This window comes from Lontra canadensis, unplaced genomic scaffold (assembly GCF_010015895.1).
Source record: "Lontra canadensis isolate GAN:19392208 unplaced genomic scaffold, GSC_riverotter_1.0 scaffold55, whole genome shotgun sequence".
In the NCBI taxonomy this organism is placed as follows: Eukaryota; Metazoa; Chordata; class Mammalia; order Carnivora; family Mustelidae; genus Lontra; species Lontra canadensis.
Window position 1 is genome coordinate 4,494,856 of NW_022631049.1, and position 20,604 is coordinate 4,515,459.

Consider the following 20,604-nt stretch of genomic DNA (forward strand, 5'->3'; position numbering starts at 1 on the left):
CTTATTATTTAGATCTCTTTCAAAAATAACTGACTGGGGACACCTGGGTGGCTCAGCCAGTTAAGCATCTACCTTCAGCTCAGGTCATGATCCCAGTGTCCTGGGATGGAGTCCTACCGGCTCCTTGCTCAGTGGGGAGCCTGCTTCTCCCTCTGCCTGCCACTTCCCCTGCTTGTGTGCTCTCGCTCACTCTCTCTCTCCCTCTCTCTCTCTCTGACAAATAAATAAATAAAACCTTTAAAAAATAAATAAATAACTGATTGTTCAGGAGATCCTGGTGGTGGGTTAAGTGTCCAACTCTTCATTTTGGCTCAAGTCATGATCTCAGCATCATGGGATAAACCCCTGCATGGGGCTCAATGCCAGTGTGGAACCTGCTTAAGATTCTCTCCCTCTCCCTCTCCCTTTCCCTCTCCTTCTGACCGTCCCCACTCACACACAGGTGTGAATGTTCTCGCTTTCTCAAAAAAATAAAGTAAAATAAAAAATAAAAAGGAGCTTAACTTAAAATTTTTTTAAATTGAAAAAATAACTAACTATTCAAACAAAAATAATAATATAGCATGGGGTTGGTCTATCAAAGACAAAATATAAAATATATGACAAAGCAAAAAGGTTACAAGGAGAGTAATGGAAATGTACTATTACAAACATGGTGTTCATACTGTACATGAAGTAGGATAATAACACCTGAAGGTGAACTGTAATGAGTTAAAGGTGTATACTACAAACCCTAAAGCAGCCACTAAAATAACAAAATAAAGAATGACAGCTAATAAGCCAAAGAAAAAGCATATAAATTAGAATGATGAAAAATGGTCAATAAATCCAAAGACAGACCCAAAAAGGTAAAAAAAGAAACAATGAACAGATGAGAAAAGCAGAAAACAAATAGCAAGGTTATAGATTTAAACCCAACCACGTTAATAACTACGTTAAATACAAAGGGTCTAAACAATGCAATTAAAAGACAGAGATGGGGCACCTAGGTGGCTAAGTAGGTGAAACATCTGCATTAAGCTCAGGTCATAATCCTGGGGTCCTGGGATCAAGTCCATTGTCAGCTCCCTGCTCAGCGGGGAGTCTCCTTCTCCCTCTGCCTCTGCCCATCCCCTCTGCTTGTGCACCCAAAACAAATAATATCTTTAAGAATACATACATAAAAGAAATCATTATAGTGGAGACACCTGTTTGGCTCAGTAGGAAAAGCATGCGACTCTTGATCCCAGGGTCATGAGTTCAACCCCCATGTTGGGTGCAGAGATTATTTAAATAAACTTTTTAAAAAATAAAATATAAATAAAAGACAGGAGCATCTGGGTGACTCAGGCGTCTGCCTTTGGCTCAGGTCCTGATCTCAGGGTCCTGGGATCAAGCGCCCCATCAGGGGCTGCTGAGTGGGGAGCCTGCTTCTCCCTCTCCCACTCCCTCTGTTTGTGTTCCCTCTCTCTCTGTGTCTCTCTCTGTTGGATAAATAAATAAAGTCTTCAAAAAAAATTTTTTTTTAAGTAGAAGACAGAGATCACCACACCCTTCAAGGAGGTGAAGCATAACTCTGCATTCCTTAAGTGTGAGCTGCACACAGTGACTTCCTTACCAAAAAGTACAGTACAGAAGGGGGAGAAAAGAGTAACTTGAGAGAAACCTGACACCTCAGCCAGGTGATCAAGGTTAACATGAACAGGGACAAGTCATATTGATATCACATTCCTTTAACATGGTATAATTAAAATACACATTCTTTTCAAGTGCACATAAAACATTTAACAAAAGAAATTATATTCTGGGCTATAAAATAACTCTAAATAAATGTAAAAGGATTTGAGCCATACCAAGTATGCTCTTTGACAACAATGGAATTGAATTAGAAATCATTAACAGAAAGAACTCTAGAAAATCCACAAATATTTCAAAATCAAGTAATATGGGTAACTCAGGGTCTGAGTATATATCAAACAAAATGTGTTTTAGTATTTTGAACTGAATAAAAATGTTTACATCATATCAAGATTTGTGAGATGTCAATAAAGCAGTACCTGGAAGGAAATTTACAGGACTAAACATCTATGTAGGAAAAGAAATACTGTTACAAAATCAATGACCTAAAGAAACTAGAATAACGGGGAGCCTGGGTGACTTGTCCGAGTGTCTGCCTTCAGCTCAGGTCATGATCTCAGAGTCCTGGGACTGAGCCCTGAGTCAGGCTCCCCGCTCACTGGGGAGTCTGCTTCTCCCTCTGCCCCTCTCCTGCTCATGCTCTCTCTCGCAAATAAATAAATAAAATCTTTGAAAAAAAAAAAAAGAAAGAAACTAGAATACGAAAAACAATAAGGATCAGAGTGACAAGTTAGTTAAATAGAAAATGGAAAAACAAAAGAAAATATCAATAAAACCAATAGCTGGTTCATTGCGAAGGTCAGTAAAATTGATAAACCTCTAGACTAGCGTTTCTCAGCCTTAGCACCACTGACATTTTGTCTGAATGATTCTTTGTTGCTCTTGGTCACTGCAGTATCTTGAGCAGCATCCCTGGTTTTGACCCCCTAGATGCCAACAGCAAATACCACCTATCCCCCACCTGTAACACACACAAGACATCATCTCTGTACATTACCTGTCTCTAGAAATTGCCAAATGTTCCCGTTAGCAGTAAGGTAAACTTCAATGCATACTTCACTCTGTAAACAAATACTAACTCAAAGTAGTCTGACCTAAATGTAAAATGATAACTATAGTTTTACATTCCTTTTTTTTTTTTTTTTAAGATTTTATTTATTTGACAGAGAGAGACACATTGAGAGGAGCACAAGCGAGGGGAGTGGGAGAGGGAGAAGCAGGCCTCCCTCTGAGCAGGGAGCCCCGATGGGAGAGGCTCAATCCCAGGACCCCGGGATCATGACCTGATCCGAAGGCAGAGGCTTTAACCCACAGAGCCACCCAGGCGCCCCTAGGCAAAGATTTCTTAAGGTACAACATCAAAAGTACAATTCATAAAAGAATAAATTGATAAACTGACTTCATTAAAATTTGAAACTTCTGATCTTCTGAGATACTGTTAAGAGACAGTAAGATGAGGAACAGACTAGAAGTAAATATTGCAAATCATGTATCCGATAAAGAGCTTGCATCTGGAAAACAAAGAATTCTCAAAACTCAGTAATAAGGAAGCAACCAACCCAATAAAAAAAAAGGGAGGCAAAAAACATAAACAATATAAATATAAATATTAAAAAAAGAAGATACATGGGTGGTAAATAAGCATATCATTAGTCATCAGGGAACTGCAAATTAAAAACACAATGAGATACCACTGTACCTCTAGCAGAATGTCCCTGGAAAGCCTGACCGCACGAAGTATTGACATGGGCGCAGGGCCACGGGAACCCTCATACACAGCTTTGGAACGTAAAATAGAACAACCCCTTCAAAACACTTATCTACCATATGATCCAGCCATTCCACTCCTAAATATTTACCAAGGGGGAATGAAAGCAGAAGCCTACATAAGACTGTACATAATGTCCACAGAAGCTTTATTTTTAATAGTCAAAAATTGGGAAAAAAGCCACATGTCAATCAATGGGTGAACGGATGGATGCACTAGGGTAGATCCATACAGTAGAATAGCGCACAGCAAAGAACACGGTGAACCGCGGAGGAACCTCCAAATAATTATGCTGAGTGAAAGAAGCCGGACAAAAAAGAGACGTTATGATTCCATGTACATAAAATTCTAAAAATACGAACTAATCCATAGGGGTCAAAAAGGTATCTTCGGAGGGCGCCTGGGTGGCTCAGTGGGTTAAAGCCTCTGCCTTCGGCTCAGGTCATGATCCCGGGGTCCTGGGTCGAGCCCCAGATCGGGCTCTCTGCTCAGCGGGGAGCCTGCTTCCCTCTCTCTCTCTGCCTGCCTCTCTGCCTACTTGTGATCTCTGTCTGTCCCAAAAAAAAAAAAAAAAAAAAAAAAAAGCTATCTTCGATTGTCTAGGAAAAGAGGATGTAGGGGATAGGGAGGGGCCAAAGGGAGAGATGGTTTCACAGGTCTTTATATAAGTGAAAAATTTACCAAATTTTATCCTCTAAATAAGTGCAGCTTAAGAATTATCACACTAACCCGCAACGTGGAGACAGTTTAAGATAACGACCAGAGCTTTGCGCAGTGGCAGTATCGTAGCCAATGAGGTTTATCCGAGGCGCGATTATTGCTAATTGAAGATAACGACCAGAAAAGAACATAACCCGTGCAATTCAGTGAAGAGTAACAGACTTGAAACACAAGCGATTTTACACTATTTCAGACACGCTCTTTCATTTGGTCAAATTAAGAAAGGGGGCATTTGAACCGGTCAGTGGTAGATGGGAAAGCAAGCCAGACTAAAAAGTGAACACCCGGCGAAGTCCTGAAGCACAGGTTGTTGCATTTAACATGAATATTACTTCTTCATTAAGATGTAGGCAATGTGAGATAGTTCATAATAATAAAAAAATGGAAAAATGATTCCATTTTCTTCCAGTTTGGCATGTTCCACTCCTGGGCAGAACAAGGTGCTTCCCCTCCCCAGGCACCGGAAGAACACCTTTTCCAGCACTGCCACGTGTATACCGCAATGGCTCATCCATCAGGATGGGGACTCTGTCTTTTGACACTGGCATGGGGTCAAATGTAAGTGTTCTGACGTCAGAGGGCCAGGCTTTCTATCCTAGGCTCTGCCATTCACATACCAGGTAGCTGCAGAAAACTACCTGATGCCCAGTTTCATAAACTATAAAACAGGGCTAATAGGGTATACATGGGGATTCAATTTATCCAAATCTTGGCCTACAAGGAAGGCCCTGCTTGATCTTCCACCGGATTACCATTCCATCTTCACTTAGTTCTTTCCCTCCAGCTGACAGTGCTCAGGCATAACCATCTTCTCCCAGTTCCAGCAAAGCCAAGCTCTCTCCTGACTCAAGGCTGTTTCTCCCGCTGATCTTCTGCCATGCCTCTCTCCTCCCCACAACCTCCTTCCCCAACTACAAGGCCAGCTCCTTCTTAACAAACATTCAGCTTAAACATCAGCTGCAGAGAGGGCTTCTCACTATTAACACAGGAGCCCCTGGTCTCTGTTTCGGCCCCCTGTAGTCTCCTCCTTTCTACTCAACATTCATTCAACAGTTCTTAAGGATCCAGTGCACGTCAGGCACTGTTCCAGACTCTGAGAATACCACAGCGACTACAACAGCATTGATGGAGTGCAATCTAGCAGGGGAAGAGAGACCATTAACAAATGAGGAAAAATAGAGTAAGTTTAGTTTTATGGTCCTAAGGGCCATGGAAAGGGATGCCTGGGTGGCTCAGTCGGTTAAGTGTCTGCCTTTGGCTCAGGTCTGAGTCCCGCGCCAGGCTCCTTGTTCAGTGGGGAGCCTGCTTCTCCCTCTGCCTACTGCTCCCCCGGCTTGTGCGTGCGCGCTCTCTCTCTCTCTCTCTCTCTCTCTGACAAATAAAATCTTTAGGGAAAAAAAAAGTGCCATGGAGAAAAACAATAAATCGTGAACAGGGGAATGGGAGTTACAAGAGAGCTGGTGATTATTTAAATCTGGGGTTTTGCCAAGGCTCACTGAGAACACAATATTGAGTAAAGAAGTGAAGGGGGTCAGGGAGGGAACCAGACAGATACACAGGCTGTGCAGGGAGCATTCCAAGCAGAGGAAACAGCGAGTCGAAAGGCATCTCAGACAGCAAGGAAACTAGTCTGGCTGTAGAAGTATGAGCAAGAAGCAGAGCAGCAGATAAGATCAAAAAGGTGAAGGACTGGGAAATGAGGAGGACCAGATGGAGTAAGCTCTAGGGGCCAGTCAGGTCTGCCTTTCACTCAGAGGGAGATGGGAAACTACTGAAGGATTTTCAACAGGAAAGTGTGCGATCTGATTCACACTGTAAAATCTGCAATCAGTTTGCTAATGTTTTTCATGTTCTGCGGATCTTCCCCAGCTCTCCCCCATGACTGGTGGGAACCACAGCAGTCCCGTGCGCTGCTGTAACTTCAGCACCTAGCACAATACACTGTAGGCACTCAATAAATATTTATCAGATAAATGAGGTAATCTATGCAAAGCACTTACTGGTATAAAATAAGCACTCCATAAATGGTAATTATTATTATTTGGAACCCCAGATTTGGGCACAATGGCTAACATATGGTAAGAGCTTATTTGAGTAAATGAACGATTTTGTGAGATGATTAAAAATCTGTATGAAAAACATGAGTAATGACAAATTACTCAATTGCTTTCCACACTTACCTTTACTTATTAAGACATGCCTGATTCCGTTTTTGAGCTTTACTTTAAATTCTGTTAAAACTACTGAGGGGGGCGCCTGGATGGCTCAGTGGGTTAAGCCTCTGCCTTCGGCTCAGGTCGTGATCTCAGGGTCCTGGGATCGAGCCCCACGTCGGGCTCTCTGCACAGCGGGAAGCCTGCTTCCCCCTCTCTCTCTGCCTGCTTCTCTGCCTATTTGTAATCTCTCTCTTTCTGTTGAATAAATCAACAAAAGCTTTAAAAAAATAAAACTACTGAGGGCACTATCTAGAATAATCTCACTGTGATTCACTTCCCTGAACGTATTGCAATATCCTGCAAACACAACCAGCAGAAAGGCACTGAAATGCTTGTAAAACTTCTAACTGGGTAATCTTATTCACATGATTTTTTTTTTTTTTAAGCAATCTTAATGTACAAAGCTAAGCTGACCAAACTGGTTTGATTTTTATTTTTGTTGAATTCAAATAAAGTTCAGTTGATTCAAATATGTGAACAAAGAACTAAGAATTTCCACTTTTTACTTATTTTGACAGCTCCAGAGTCTTCACAAAACAACAAAAACAACTTAATGAGGATTACACCTGCTCCCTTCTCCCTCGCGGTGCATTGGGGGTAGGGGGCGTAATGGCGGGGCTAAGGCCGTTCGCTCAGTAATTATCTCGGGGAAAGCCTTTGAAAGTCCCACCAGTTTTCCAGAAAAAAAAAAAAAAAAAAAAGACCTAAAAAATGAGTCATTAACTAAAGTACAAAAACACGTCAAATATTCCAACTCATAAAAGGAGAATACCTTCTCCTGGTGATATTTACACGTTCTCAGTGGCAGGGAACCGGGTGAAGGGCCAGGTATGGTTCATACGTTTATTGTAACCCCCAAGCCTAAAAGTACCGAACCCATCCGAGCACAACCACGTAATAACTGCAAGGAGGACTTCGGGGCTAGGGAAACTTTCAAAAAAGCAGATGAAAGTTGCTTGAAATCAAACTTTTAAAAAGGGGGGGGGGAGAGCGATGCCCAAGTGAGCGGCTACAAAGAAACTCCCTCGGCTGGGCTCTGACTTGCTGGTGCCTGTACACAATCGAGCCTGCTGGCATCCAGCTCAGACGCTCCCTTCCACTAGGGGAGGGGAAAATAATAACTTTCGGAAATAACAAGCGTCCACAAAGGCAAATGTTACACAGGACTTCAGGATCTCCATCTAATAAGGCGGCTCGTGTCGGTACGAGCACCACTGATTCCACACAAGTCCCCCGCCCCCTCCCTTTTTTTTAACAGAAGAAAAATAACCTAAGGAGGGGAAGGTGCTACCGTCAGACCCTCAAGGCAATTTCAGACAACAAAGACCCCAAGCAATCAAAATGGAATTATAATCCGAGCCGTCCGAGCCGCCCCCGCCGCGGGGGCGCTTGGCTGCCGCGCCCGCCGCTGTTCCTCCAGTGCCGGGGCCCGCGGGTCCCCGCGCCCTGTCCAGCCCCAGTGCGCCCCTGCCCGCCGGGTGCCCGGGGACGCGGGGCGAGCCTCGCGCCGCCCACGATTTGGCAATCAGCGCGCCGCGGCTCTCCGCGTTCTAGCTCACGCGGGGTTCAAAATCTTTCCCGCCCAGGCGTGACGCGACGAAGGAAAACAATCAGCGGATCGGGAGTGCCGGGGCCTGGGCCCGACGGGGGCGGCGCGGGGATCAGGGCCGAGTCCCCCGCGCAGCCCCTTTCCGAGCCGGCCGCCCAGGCGGGCCGGGGCCCGGAGGTGACACAAAGAAGCCGGAGAGACAAACGCCACCCGCCGGCGCTCGCTCCAACCCCCGGAGCGCCCCGCCCGCTGACAAGTTTGCGGCGCCCTCCACGCACCCCGCTCTCCCCACCAGGGCAAAGTTTCCGGTGACCGGGCTCGGACCCCGACAACCGGTGGGTTCTCGCGCCTACCGCCCCCCGCCCCCGGCTCGGGGACCTTTCCCTCCCTCGCCCCCGCCCCTTCCCCTCCCTCCCTCCCGCTTTCCCTCCCCGCCTCAGCCCGCTCTCTCCGGGGCGCACCAGGGCGCTGGGGGCCCGCGACCGCGCTCACCCGCTGCTGGCCCGGCGAGGGGTGAGGGCGCGGGCTGGGCCCGAACCAGGTCGGCGCCCCACTTGCCTTGCTCCCACGATCGCGCCCTTTGCTCGTTCTCCCGCTCGCTTTTTCGGTCCAGCCGAAGGTTCGGGACGCAGCTGAGCGCGCTCCGCTCCTTGGCGCTCAGAAAGCTGCAAACCACGCCCCGCGCCTTCCCCGCCCGCCGCCTGCCTCCGAGTACCGCGCTCGCCGCTCCGCGGCCAGTGTGGAGCCCGCCCGCGAATGCCGGAGGCGGAGCCGCCCGCCTCCCCCCGCAGGCCCAGCGACCGCCCTGGCCTGGCAACTTTCTCTCGGTGTTCTGGAACGTCAGAGATGGTCAGAGGGAGATGCTAATTCCATGCAGGTTAACGACCGGGGGGAAGAAAAAATGTCACAAACTCCCTTCCCGATTTCATCAAGGAACTTCTCTAACCATCCAGAATCACGGGTCTTAGGGGTGGGAGGAAGACAGCCGATGAGCAAATTAGCTACCAAACCTTGATCAAGTCATCTAACCTTTGTGGACCCTTCGTAAAATGAGGATTTGGGATTAAATGACCTTTAAGGTCTTGGTCAGTATTTCTTATAATGTGGTCCAGACTTCAGGATCACCTGGAGGGAAGGCGAGGCCCTTGTTAAAATGCAGAATACTGGGTCCTTTCCTCCCCCTGCACAAGTACTGCCTCACGTCTTAAAACACCATATGCATCTTCCAGATCTGAAACTCACTGGAAGCTAGATCCTTGGGAATCCATCCTGCGGGGGCAAGTTAGATATACCAACAAATTACTCAATGCCCTTGGACTCAGGATGATGTCGATTGACTCCCACTTAGCTCCTGTACTGTATTACTAAGTTCTGAATGAAAGGTATTGTATGAACTCACTATTATTACATAAATATATGACTTTAAAATATTGTCTTTGTATCGCAAATTAAACTTCTTATAAATCCGAGTTCATATATATTGTATGGCTACAGAATCTTGTCTGCATTACTTAAATTTGGTGGTTTTGATCCAAACCAAGTGGTAAGGAGCAGATAATGCATTAAATTAACACGTATTAATGCGAAAAAAATTGTTGCAAATTTTACCCACAGTTTGGGACAATTGTTTCAAAAACTCGTAGGCACGAAAACTTGTACTTCCATGAGTACCAGATGATTCAGTTATTTGACATCCGTTTTACTGGTGGTCAGTAGCTCAACTCAACAAAACAGCAGTGTCAATCTATGTGTGATTCCTTGTAATCCAAGATAATCATTCTGATAGTATCTCCTCTCTTCTTAGACTTCCCAGGTTTGCATTATTTATTACTAATGGCGTAGGTCACAAGAAAGGTCTATAAAGCAAGAAGATCCTTCTGGTCCTACCATGTCTTTTCATAGAACCATGTTGCCTGGCACAACACATATAAATGAAAGAGTCAATTTCAGGAAAGTCTGGGCTCTAGGGTTTATGGAGCTGTCTACAAAGCATTGTCTGTTATTTTCCTTCTCTGTCCTATTTCATGCTATTCATTTCCATTTTACATTGGTTGCTTCCTTTAGAGTAGATGCTGCAAAATCATCATAGCAACAGTCTCTGGAGAAAATATTATGAATCATTTCTTAATTATTGTTCCTTTGTAGGCGTCTGTGCTACAAGTCCTCAAAGTGAAAGGACTATTGTTCCATATCTAGTGCACTTAAGAAGGTCTAGAATAGTGTCTCAAAATTGCTTTCAGGTGTTCCCAGTTAGAGTTTTAATGATCTATGGTGTCTCCTAGCCATGCCTGTTTGGATATAAAAGTAATACCTACTTTTAAATCAGCAAATTAGACTGATGACAAGAACACTGAAACAGATCCTCCATACTTTGAAATGAAAATAAAATGTAATGCTAAGCCAAACAGACACACCCATTCCTTTTGAAACACAACACTGAGCATGTGAACGGAGGGCTCCTGTGTTTACATCTCTGACTGGCAGGTTCATGGTTGCCAGGAACCCAGCCCTGCTCACATTCTCCCATGCACTGAAAAACAGAGATAGTACAACAGAGTATGATGTCATGTGATGCCTCTTAGCTATTACTTACATCCAGCAGAAGTTCCCATTCAGCTCAACAGCCCACCTGAGAGACTTTGCCAGCCCCAACTGTGCTAAACACAAGTTTTGCAAATTGAAAGCACGTCTGGGACTTGGTACACAAGCTTTGCTGGGGCATCTGGTGAGAACGACCAAAGCAGACATTCAATACCTACTGAGCAGGACAAATAACATAGTCTGAGGCATTCAAGCGAGTTGGACATCCTCATGCCATTAAAGGAATTAAATTTGCCACTCTTAAAGTTAGACAGCAGCTCCTTTCTGTCACGGCATGGAATTCTCTGATCTAGAGAGGTCGTTTACATTCCTGTGTCCCACACGAGGCTGCCCAGTTCCTTGTCTTTGAATCCAGAGTGCCTAAATAAGAATGGCAACAGATTCTATAGTGGGAGCAAATCCTAGTCTTGTTACTTGGGTGTCATGTTGAGAAGTTTGGCAGGAAAGGATGCAAACTGAATAGTAACTGAGTCTCTGCCAGGGGCACAGGAGGAAGAAGAATTGACACTAGTATCACATATATATCAACCCTGATGGTAATAGAAGATAATAATGTTACATGATTGACCAGATAGATAAGTGAGTTTGAGAATAACACAAAGTATCTTTAGCTGAAGGGGCAGGAATTATGTTACTTAATCTGAGGCAGGGTGAGACCATTTTATTACTTGTGTCTATGTTATCAACAGAGTTACTACTAAAGACAAAAGGAGATTGGCTTTGAGCTAACCACTCCTTGTTAGGACGCTATGTCTGCTGATCTCAAGGAACAGTCTTTCGCCACACTATTTTTTACACATTGAGAGCACTCGTATGAGCCGGGGATGAAAATAGCCGGCCAGGAAAAGAACTCTGTTCCTCTTTGTCCAAGACTCTAATCACACCCTGTAAAGGTCTGAGCTCCTTATCTCATTCTGGTCTAGTTTCCTGCCAAACCTGGAAACCTAACAGAAATAAATGTTGCCCGATTGCTCCCTTGACCAGTGTGATCTCTCTGACCATTGTCCTGATTCAAGTAAAAGGCCGGGTCCAACAACACGCAAGTACCCACTGTCAACTTATGCAGGGGGTGGTCTCCTAAAATACTGAGCCAATCTGTCAAGTTTCTGCCAACTGAATCAGAGAGAGGCCAACATTCTAGAGGTTGAAGAAAAACTAAATGAATATGCTTCCATTCAGTGAAAACATATATGTAAAGTGCTATGCAGGGAGCCTGGCAGGCAGGAAGCACTGAACAAACCATCGCTGTTATCACAATAACCCCAGTCAGTAACAGCAGGTATTATTCCAAAAGCACTTTTATTGTATTGATAAATTAGAGTATTGGACTGAAGAAATATCCCATAACTCACCTCATTTTACACAGAAGACAGACAAGCCTAAGAATAAGATATTTGCCTAATAACTTAAAAGTAGTATTGACAGTCCCTGGACTAGAACCTAGAGAAGTTTTTAGCAGAAATAAATGTATCACTTAGAGGAATCCTGTTATGTATCTTGTTTGTCTTACTCTCAAATGCAAAATATTAAATTAATCATACTGCTCAGTTTACAATAAAATACAATAAGAATAAGAGACATCAGCATCTCTCTCAAGCCAACGAAGGTCTAACAGATCAAATTAGAGATGTAAAAAAATCTAACAAGATAATAAAAGTAGGTCTCATGGATATATTCAAATTTACACCTCAAAAATAGAGAGTATACTTTCCTCCCAAACACATATGAACTCAGTCATGAAAATTGACCTTGTACTGTGTCACTTCTCAATAATAGAAGTAGAAATAATGCAAATAGTATTTTAATTAAGCAGTAATAGTAATAAACATATAATACTAAAAATTGATAACAAAATCAGAAAACAATCATTTCCACCTAGAAATTTTAAAGGGTGCTATTAAAGAACTATTGGATGAAATGAAAATTAGTATTCAAATTGAATTCATAATTTCTGAAAACAAAAAAAAAAAAAAACAAGGGAAACAATATACATCAGAATCTATAAAAAACAAATCAGTGATTAGGGGAAATTTGTAGCCTTCAAATATTTATGTAATAAAAACAAAAGAATGACTATAAATAAATTCTATTTCTAACTCAAAAAGCTATACTAGGGATGTCTGTGTGGCTCATTTGCTTAAGCATCTGCCTTAGGCTCTGGTTGTAATTCCCAGGTCCTGGGATCAAGTCCTGTTTTGGGCTCCTTGCTCAGGGCAGAACCTGCTTCTCCATCTGCCTGCCACTCCCCCTGCTTGCGTTCTGTCTCACCCTGACAAATAAATGAATAAAATCTTAAAACAAACAAACAAAAAAAAAAAACTTGTAAAAAAAAAAAAAGTATACCAAAGAAAAGCGGAAAGAAAATAAAGATAAAAACAGAAATCAATGTGGTTGAATACAGAGAGCCATAGACTAATAAATAAATCAACCTAACTATTTGGGGAAAAAAAAAAGCTTTTAATGACAGACCACTAATAAACCTAATCCAGAAAAAAAGAGGAAAAAAGCATAACCATTCAAAATAACCAATAAGATAGTAAAATAGAAAGTGACATGGTATTATGTAATTATTTTCATAGTATTAGACTGCAATATGTCAAAATTAATCCCACTAAATATTGAAAGCCTGGACAAATCAATTTTATTAGAAGAAACAAAGAAAGATATCCAATAACTATCCACACGAAAAAGTACCAGGCTCAGATGGCTTCACAAAGAAATTCTAAATCCCCAAAGATCTGATACCTGGATGATACATTATTTCAGAGCATTTTTTAAAAATATTTTTATTTACTTGACAGAGAGAGAGATCACAAGTAGGCAGAGAGGCAGGCAGAGAGAGGGGAGGAGGCAGGCTCCCTGCTGAGCAGAGAGCAGGATGTGGGGCTCGATCCCAGGACCCTGAGATCATGACCTGAGCCAAAGACAGAGGATTCACCCACTGAGCCACCCAGGTGCCCCTTCAGAGCATTTTAAAAGAAAAAGGCATTCCAAATTGTTTTTTGGAAGCCAGTATGACATCAATTTCAAAATATGACAAATACTGTTCAACTCTCACTTATGGATATGGATATAAAAAATTCTAAGTCAAATATTGGCCCCAGAATCCAAAAGCATATTTTAAAAAATTATGCAATCCTACTCCTTAGTATTTACTCAAATGGGCTGAAAACTTCTATCCATATATAAACCTGCATAGATGTTTACAGCAATTTTATTTGTAGTTCCCAAAACTTGGAAGCAACTAAGATATCCTTCAGTAGATGAAAAAATAAATAAATTGTGGTACATCCAGACAATAGACTATTATTCAGTGTTAAAAAGAAATGAGCTATCAAGCCATGAAAAAACCCAGAGGAAATTCTTTTCTTAAGTAGGCTCCATGCTCAGCATGGAGTCCGACATGGGGCTTGAACTCACAACTCTGAGACACCATCATCATCATCATCATCATCATCATCATCATCATCAAGACCTGAACTGAGATCAAGAGTCAGTGGTTTAACCAGCTGAGCCAACGAGACACAGAGGAAATGTAAATGGATGTTATTAAGTGAAGGAAGCTCATCTAAACAGGCTACATACTGCAGGACATCAACAATAAGACATTCTAAAAAAGGCAAAACTATGGGGGCAGTAAAGTGATCAGTGGTTTCCAGGGGGTCAGGGGAAAGAAAGATGAATAGGTGGACCACAAAGGACATTTAGGGCAGTGAAGCTATTCTGTATGATAATATAATGGTGGATATATGTCATTATATAAATATCCAAACCCAGGGCACCTGGGTGGCTCAGTGGGTTAAAGCCTCTGCCTTCAGCTCAGGTCATGATCTCAGGGTTCTGGGTTCAAGTTCCGCATCGGGCTCTCTGCTCAGTGGAAAGCCTGCTTCCACCTCTCTCTGCCTGCCTCTCTGCCTACACAAGGAATTCAGTAACATTGCTATATTTAAAATTAACATGTAGAAACAATATTCTTCATATATATCAAGCAATAAAAGACTTAATGTAAAACTGAACCCTGTTTACAAAAGCAACAAAAAATAAAATACTTAGCTAAACTTATCAAGAAACATACAAACTTATATGAGAAAAATCTTAACAAAAACTTCAGTAGTAACCTTGAACAAATAAAAAGGATTCCATGGTCTTGGATAAAGCAAACAAAATTAAAAAGATGTCAATTTTCCTCAAAATTAACATTTAAATGTGAGGCAATGCCATAATGATAGCAATGTGATTTTTTTGTTTTCCAGAGTTAAGTAAGTTGTCACCAAAGTCAAAAGATAATAACAAGCTGGGAGGAGGGGCGCCTGGGTGGCTTAGTGGGTTAAGCCTCTGCCTTTGGCTCAGGTCATGATCCCAGAGTCCTGGGATCAAGCCCCACATCGGGCTCTCTGCTCGCCCTGGAGCCTGCTTCCTCCTCTCTCTCTGCCTGCCTCTCTGCCTACTTGTGATCTCTGTCTGTCAAATAAATAAATAAAATCTTTTAAAAAATAAAATAAAAAAAAAACAAGCTGGGAGGAAATATTGCTATTTACATGGCAAGTAGAGGGCTAATTACCATGATATATATTTAAAAATGAGTAGAATCATCAAAATCCAATAGAAAAAATGGGCAAAACACATGAACAGAAAATTCACAGAAGAAGGTATATAAATGGATCCCAAACATATGAGATGATGTCCAACTCCATAAGAGAAATCCAAATTAAAATTATACTAAAATATCACTTAGTACCTATTAGTTTGGCAAAGATTCAAAAGTCTGACAATGTACCCCGTTCATGTGCCTCTGTGGAAAAACACTCTCATATGTCGTTGCTGAGTGCAAAATGGTCCAATCCTATATAGAGAAAAATTTGGCAATATCTCATAAAAGCTACGTATAATCCCACTAAGAATTTGCCCTGAGGAAGTAGTTCTACAAAAACAAAATATGCACAAGGTTTTCCACTGCAGCACTTTGTTTCACTGCCAAATGATTTATCTTAGGTTTTGCCAGTGGGAGACAGAGAGAGGAAGGCAGGGGAAGAGGAGAAGAAGCTCTTGCCTCCATATAGAATTACAACGTGAATGAGAAATATTAGACACAGAATACTTGAACAGCAACTTTAGAGAAAAGAAAACCCAAATGGTCAATAACTGAGAAAAAATGTTCCACCTTATTACTAATCAGAAATTTTAAAATAAGACCATAGTGAAGGGGCAACTGGGTGGCTCAGTGAGTTAAAGCCTCTACCTTCGGCTCAGGTCATGATCTCAGGGTCCTGGAATCGAGTCCCGCATCGGGCTCTCTGCTCAGCAGGGAGCCTGCTTCCTCCTCTCTCTCTGACTGCCTCTCCCCCTACTTGTGTTCTCTGTCTATCAAATAAATAAATAAAATCTTAAAAAAAAAAAAAAAAGACCATAGTGAGATAACATTTTACCTACTAGTTACTGGAAAAATTAAGAAATCAGAAAACACCAAGTGCTAATGAAGACATAGATCAATAGGAACTCTTATACACTGCTAGAGCCAGTTGGTAAAATTGTTTGGAAGATCAGGGGTGCCTGGGTGGCTCAGTGGGTTAAGCCTCTGCCTTCGGCTCAAGTCATGATCTCAGGGTCCTGGGATTGAACTCCGCATAGGGCTCTCTGCTCAGCAGAGAGCCTGCTTCCCCCTCTCTCTGCCTGCCTCTCTGCCTACTTGTGATTTCCCTCTCTGTCAAATAAATAAAATCTTAAAAAAAAAAAATTGGTTGGAAGATCCATTATCTTAAGTTAAAAGCAATCAAAACTCATGTTTTCAGAAAAGCTCTTTACCTACCCCCCTCAACGACCTGCCTGTACCAGGAAGAGAACTATTAACAGAGATTCCTCTTTACCTAAGAAATTTATCTGCAGAACAGGCAAACTTTGTTCCAAATATCTCTCACTTTCCTGCTAATGATCTTCCTTCCCTGTGTATATCCAGACCTCTACCCCTCTCCTTAGCTCAGATAAACCTCCTGTTGCCTGACTGTCTCTGGAATTCCATGTATATGTGGATTCCCTATAACTATAAAGGTAAATTTGATTTTCCATGTGGATTCCCTATACCTCTGAAGGTAAATTTGATTTTCTCCTGTTAATCCGTCTCATGTCAATTTGACTTTCTTAGTCCACCTAGAAGGACCTTGAGGAGTAACAAAAATTTCTTCTCCCCCAACAAGTCTCGAAAACATTCTTTTGAGGGAAAGAAGCCAACACAAAAGAATGCATGCTATATAATTTCATTTATATAAATTCTAGAACAAATAAAACCACTCCATGCTCGTAGAATTCAGATCAATGTCTGCCTAGAGGAAGGGAAGTAACATTTTACCTACTAGTTACTGGAAGAAGAAGTACAGGGGAATTTTCTGGAGTTGTGTAAATGTTCTGTTTTGATTGTGGAAATGGTAGCACGTGTATATATGTTCATTAAAACTCACTGCATTGGGTCTCCTGGGTGTCTCTGTCAGTTAAGCATTTGCCTCGTGATTTCGGCTCAGGTCATGATCTTGTGGATCTTGGGACTGAGTCCCACACTTGCCTCTGCACTCAGCGGGGAGCCTGCTTGAGATTCTCTCCCTGCTCCTCCCCTGTGCTCACTCTCTCTAATAAATAAATCTTTTAAAAAACCTCATTGAGGGGCACCTGGGTGGCTCAGTGGGTTAAAGCCTCTGCCTTCAGCTCAGGTCATGATCCCAGGGTCCTGGGATCGAGCCCCACATCGGGGTCTCTGCTCAGCGGGGAGCCTGCTTCCTCCTCTCTCTCTGCCTGCTTCTCTGCCTACTTGTGATTTCTCTGTCAAATAAATAAATAAAATATTTAAAAAAAACACCTCATTGAACAGCACACTAAACATCTGTGCATTTGATTCTAAGTAAGTTACTCCTCAGTTAAGTTTGTTTTTAAAAATACTACTATTAGAAACATATAGGATTCATTGTTTTAAAAGGATTTCATTTATTTGAGAGAGTGAGAGAAAGAGAGAACAGAGAGAGGGAAAGAGAGAGGAAGAGGGACAAGCAGACTCCCTGCTAAGCAGAGAGCCCGACGTGGGGCTCAGTTCCAGGACCCTGAGATCATGACCTGAACATAAGGCCGACATTTAACCAACTGAGCCACCCAGGTGCCCCTTTCCTTTAGCATTTCTTATGTCAGCATTATTTATAATAGCAAAGCAAAGAAGGACCCCCAAATGTCCATAGATAAAAGAGTAGGTTAATAAAATGAGTTATTTTCTTACTAGAAGATACCATCTAACAGTGAAAATGAAATAATTACACACAAAAAGACAACTTGTAGAAATAGAATGTTAAGAACTCTGGCTTTTATTCTGTATGAGATGATAATTCATGGTAGTGATTTGAGCAGAGGAAGAATATTATCTGCCTTACATTTTAACGGGATTTTTCTGGGTGCTGTGTTGAGGCTACACTTTGGGTGAAGAGGAAGGCAAGGGCACAAGTTGGCAAATCCACTCTGAGGCTATTGTAATAATGCAGGCAACAGATGATGGTGTCTTGGACCAAGAGGGCAGCAGGGGGATGATGAGACGTGATAGAATTCTGGATGTATTTTGAAGGCACATTCAACATAATTTGAGAAGTGTTAGTAAAAGTGAGGAATCAAGGAGATATTAGAATGAAAGGAAAGGGGCACCTGGCTGGCTCAGTTAAGCGGCTGCCTTCGGCTCGGTTCATGATCCCAGGATCCTGGGATCAAGATCCACACTGCAGGGGGGAGAGGGGGGCCTGCTCAGCAGGGAGCCTACTTCTCTCTCTCCCTCTGCTTGCTGCTCTCCCTTCTTGTGCTCTCTCTCTCTGTCAAATAAATAAATAAAATCTTTTAAAAAAAGAATGAAAGGAAAATAAATCAATTTTAAAGTATTTTTCCAAATAATAGCATAGTTGGTATAGTGATATTGCAGAAATGATGAAGCATAGTAAGTGAAAGGAGTCAATGACCCCAATGTTTTCAGTCTGAACAAATGGAAGAATAAAGTTTAATATTATTGTCTGCACTTTTCTATAGGTTAGATATATTTTATTATACACAAAGGCCAAGAATATTTTTACTAATAATTATAAATATAAATTAAAATATTAATTAAAAATTTGGAGATTTTAAAAATTAGGGAATGAGACACTAAAAAACACTGGTGGGAATATCTCAAAGACAAATGTGTATCTTAAAACTTTTCCATAAAATTTTGTATTATAATAATTATTATGTATGCATAACAGTGGTCTTATCTATTTTTAAGTTTTTTGTTTTTTTTTTTAAAGATTTTATTTATTTATTTGACAGAGAGAGATCACAGTAGACAGAGGCAGGCAGAGAGAGAGAGAGGGAAGCAGGCTCCTTGCTGAGCAGAGAGCCCCATGCGGGACTCGATCCCAGAACCCTGAGATCATGACCTGAGCCGAAGGCAGAGGCTTAACCCACTGAGCCACCCAGGCACCCCTATTTTTAAGTTTTTTATTGATGCATCTCTAACACCTAGAAAAAGGGCAAGCACATAATATGCATTCAGCAGACATTTGTTGAATAAATGAGGAAAGAGAGACTTATTCATTTGCCAGATCCAATTCTTCCCTTATTATTTAAACTCCATGAATGCTGCTTGATTTACACTATTCTGAATGTTAAAAATTAAGAGACAGCGATATATTTGTGTCATTGTTATCAGAGTAAATATCAATAATTACTAAATCAATCTGAAGCTTTGAAGAAAAGCCCAGAGATGAATTTTTAAGAGATATTTTAATCTGTGAAATAGTTAAATTAAGAAACTCAGACTTCCTTACATATTCTTTACTATGCGTATCTTGGAATGTGTCTACTTATAAGAGATTACAAAAAACAAGACTACCTTTTGAGATAGAAGATAGCGTAGCTTATGTCCTGCAGGGCAGGATTCCATGTTGGTACACTTATCATTCTTGCTAGGTGATAGCAAAGCTGACTCCATTAACGGTGTGGTTATCCAAGTACGGTTAGCATAGCACTGAGGGCTCACGTGATTATTTAAGTTGAGGATACCTAGACACATCTTTTTAAAAAAACAAATCTGTGACTCTCATCAATGTTTAGGACTAGGTTAAAGTAGGTATTACAATAAAAGAAGTATGAGTTAAATTTTTTTTTAAAGATTTTATGTATTTATTTGAGAGAGAGAGAGAGAGAGATCTGTCTGATCTGCTGTAGGCAGAACAACAGGCAGAGAGAGAGGGGGAAGGAAGCAGGCTCAGCAGGCTGAGCAGAGAGCTCGATGCGGGGATTGATCCCAGGACCCTGAGATCATGACCTGAGCTGAAGGCAGAGGCTTAACCCCCTGAGCTACTCAGGTGCCTCTAAATTATTTTTTAAAATAATAGCATGGTTTGTATGATAATATTGCAAAAATTGTGAAGATAGTAAGTGAAAGACTGAAGTTTTAGAAACATTGGGTTAAAAGAATAAGAAAAGAGACAGAGCACATTGTATGCCATAATAATGATGAGCTTTGGAAAGGTGATTGGCATTCTGGACAGATATTACTTTTTTTTTTTTTAAGGATTTTATTTTCAAGTAGTCTCTGCACCCAATGTGGGGTTAGAACTTACAATTCCGAGATCAAGAGTCACAAGCTCCACTGACTCAACCAGCCAGGCACCCCTGCTTCTAAGTGATCCGTGGACAATTATCCAAAGACGAGGTATAAACAGATGGTAGTAAAGAAAATCTGCTAGTACTTAGCTGTGGTGTTATTGCATACAAAGATATGTAGCACTCATGTCAATCAGTGGTCAGCTCATCGAGTGTCTGTTGGTCTGTTTTATGTCTCTCTTCACATACGTTACCTAACTGAGAAAGAAAAGTACAAGACTGGGGCTACATCTATGTGTTTTACCTCCTTTGGTAGAGCAGAACATATACATGGATATTTAATAAATATTTTAATATTAGTGAAATAATGTATAACATGATTTGATTCAAAAATGACTATTTGTTGGGGCACCTGGGTGGCTCAGTGGGTTAAAGCCTCTGCCTTCGGCTCAGGTCATGATCCCAGGGTCCTGGGATCGAGCCCCGCATTGGGCTCTCTGCTCAGAGGGAAGCCTGCTTCCTCCTCTCTCTCTGCC

The 20,604-nt window shown here is 41.8% G+C and overlaps 1 protein-coding gene and 1 pseudogene across 1 annotated transcript in view; one reads left to right on the forward strand and one right to left on the reverse strand.

Moving 5' to 3' along the window:
- Positions 1-8,563, reverse strand: part of SYNE2 (spectrin repeat containing nuclear envelope protein 2) — a 332,142-nt gene extending 323,579 nt beyond the window's left edge. Inside the window, 1 exon segment of the mRNA XM_032875225.1 lies at positions 8,429-8,563. The gene's annotated coding sequence lies outside the window, so the exon portion shown is untranslated.
- On the forward strand, positions 4,149-4,335 carry LOC116878138 (annotated as a pseudogene).
- Positions 8,564-20,604: the final 12,041 nt, after the last annotated feature.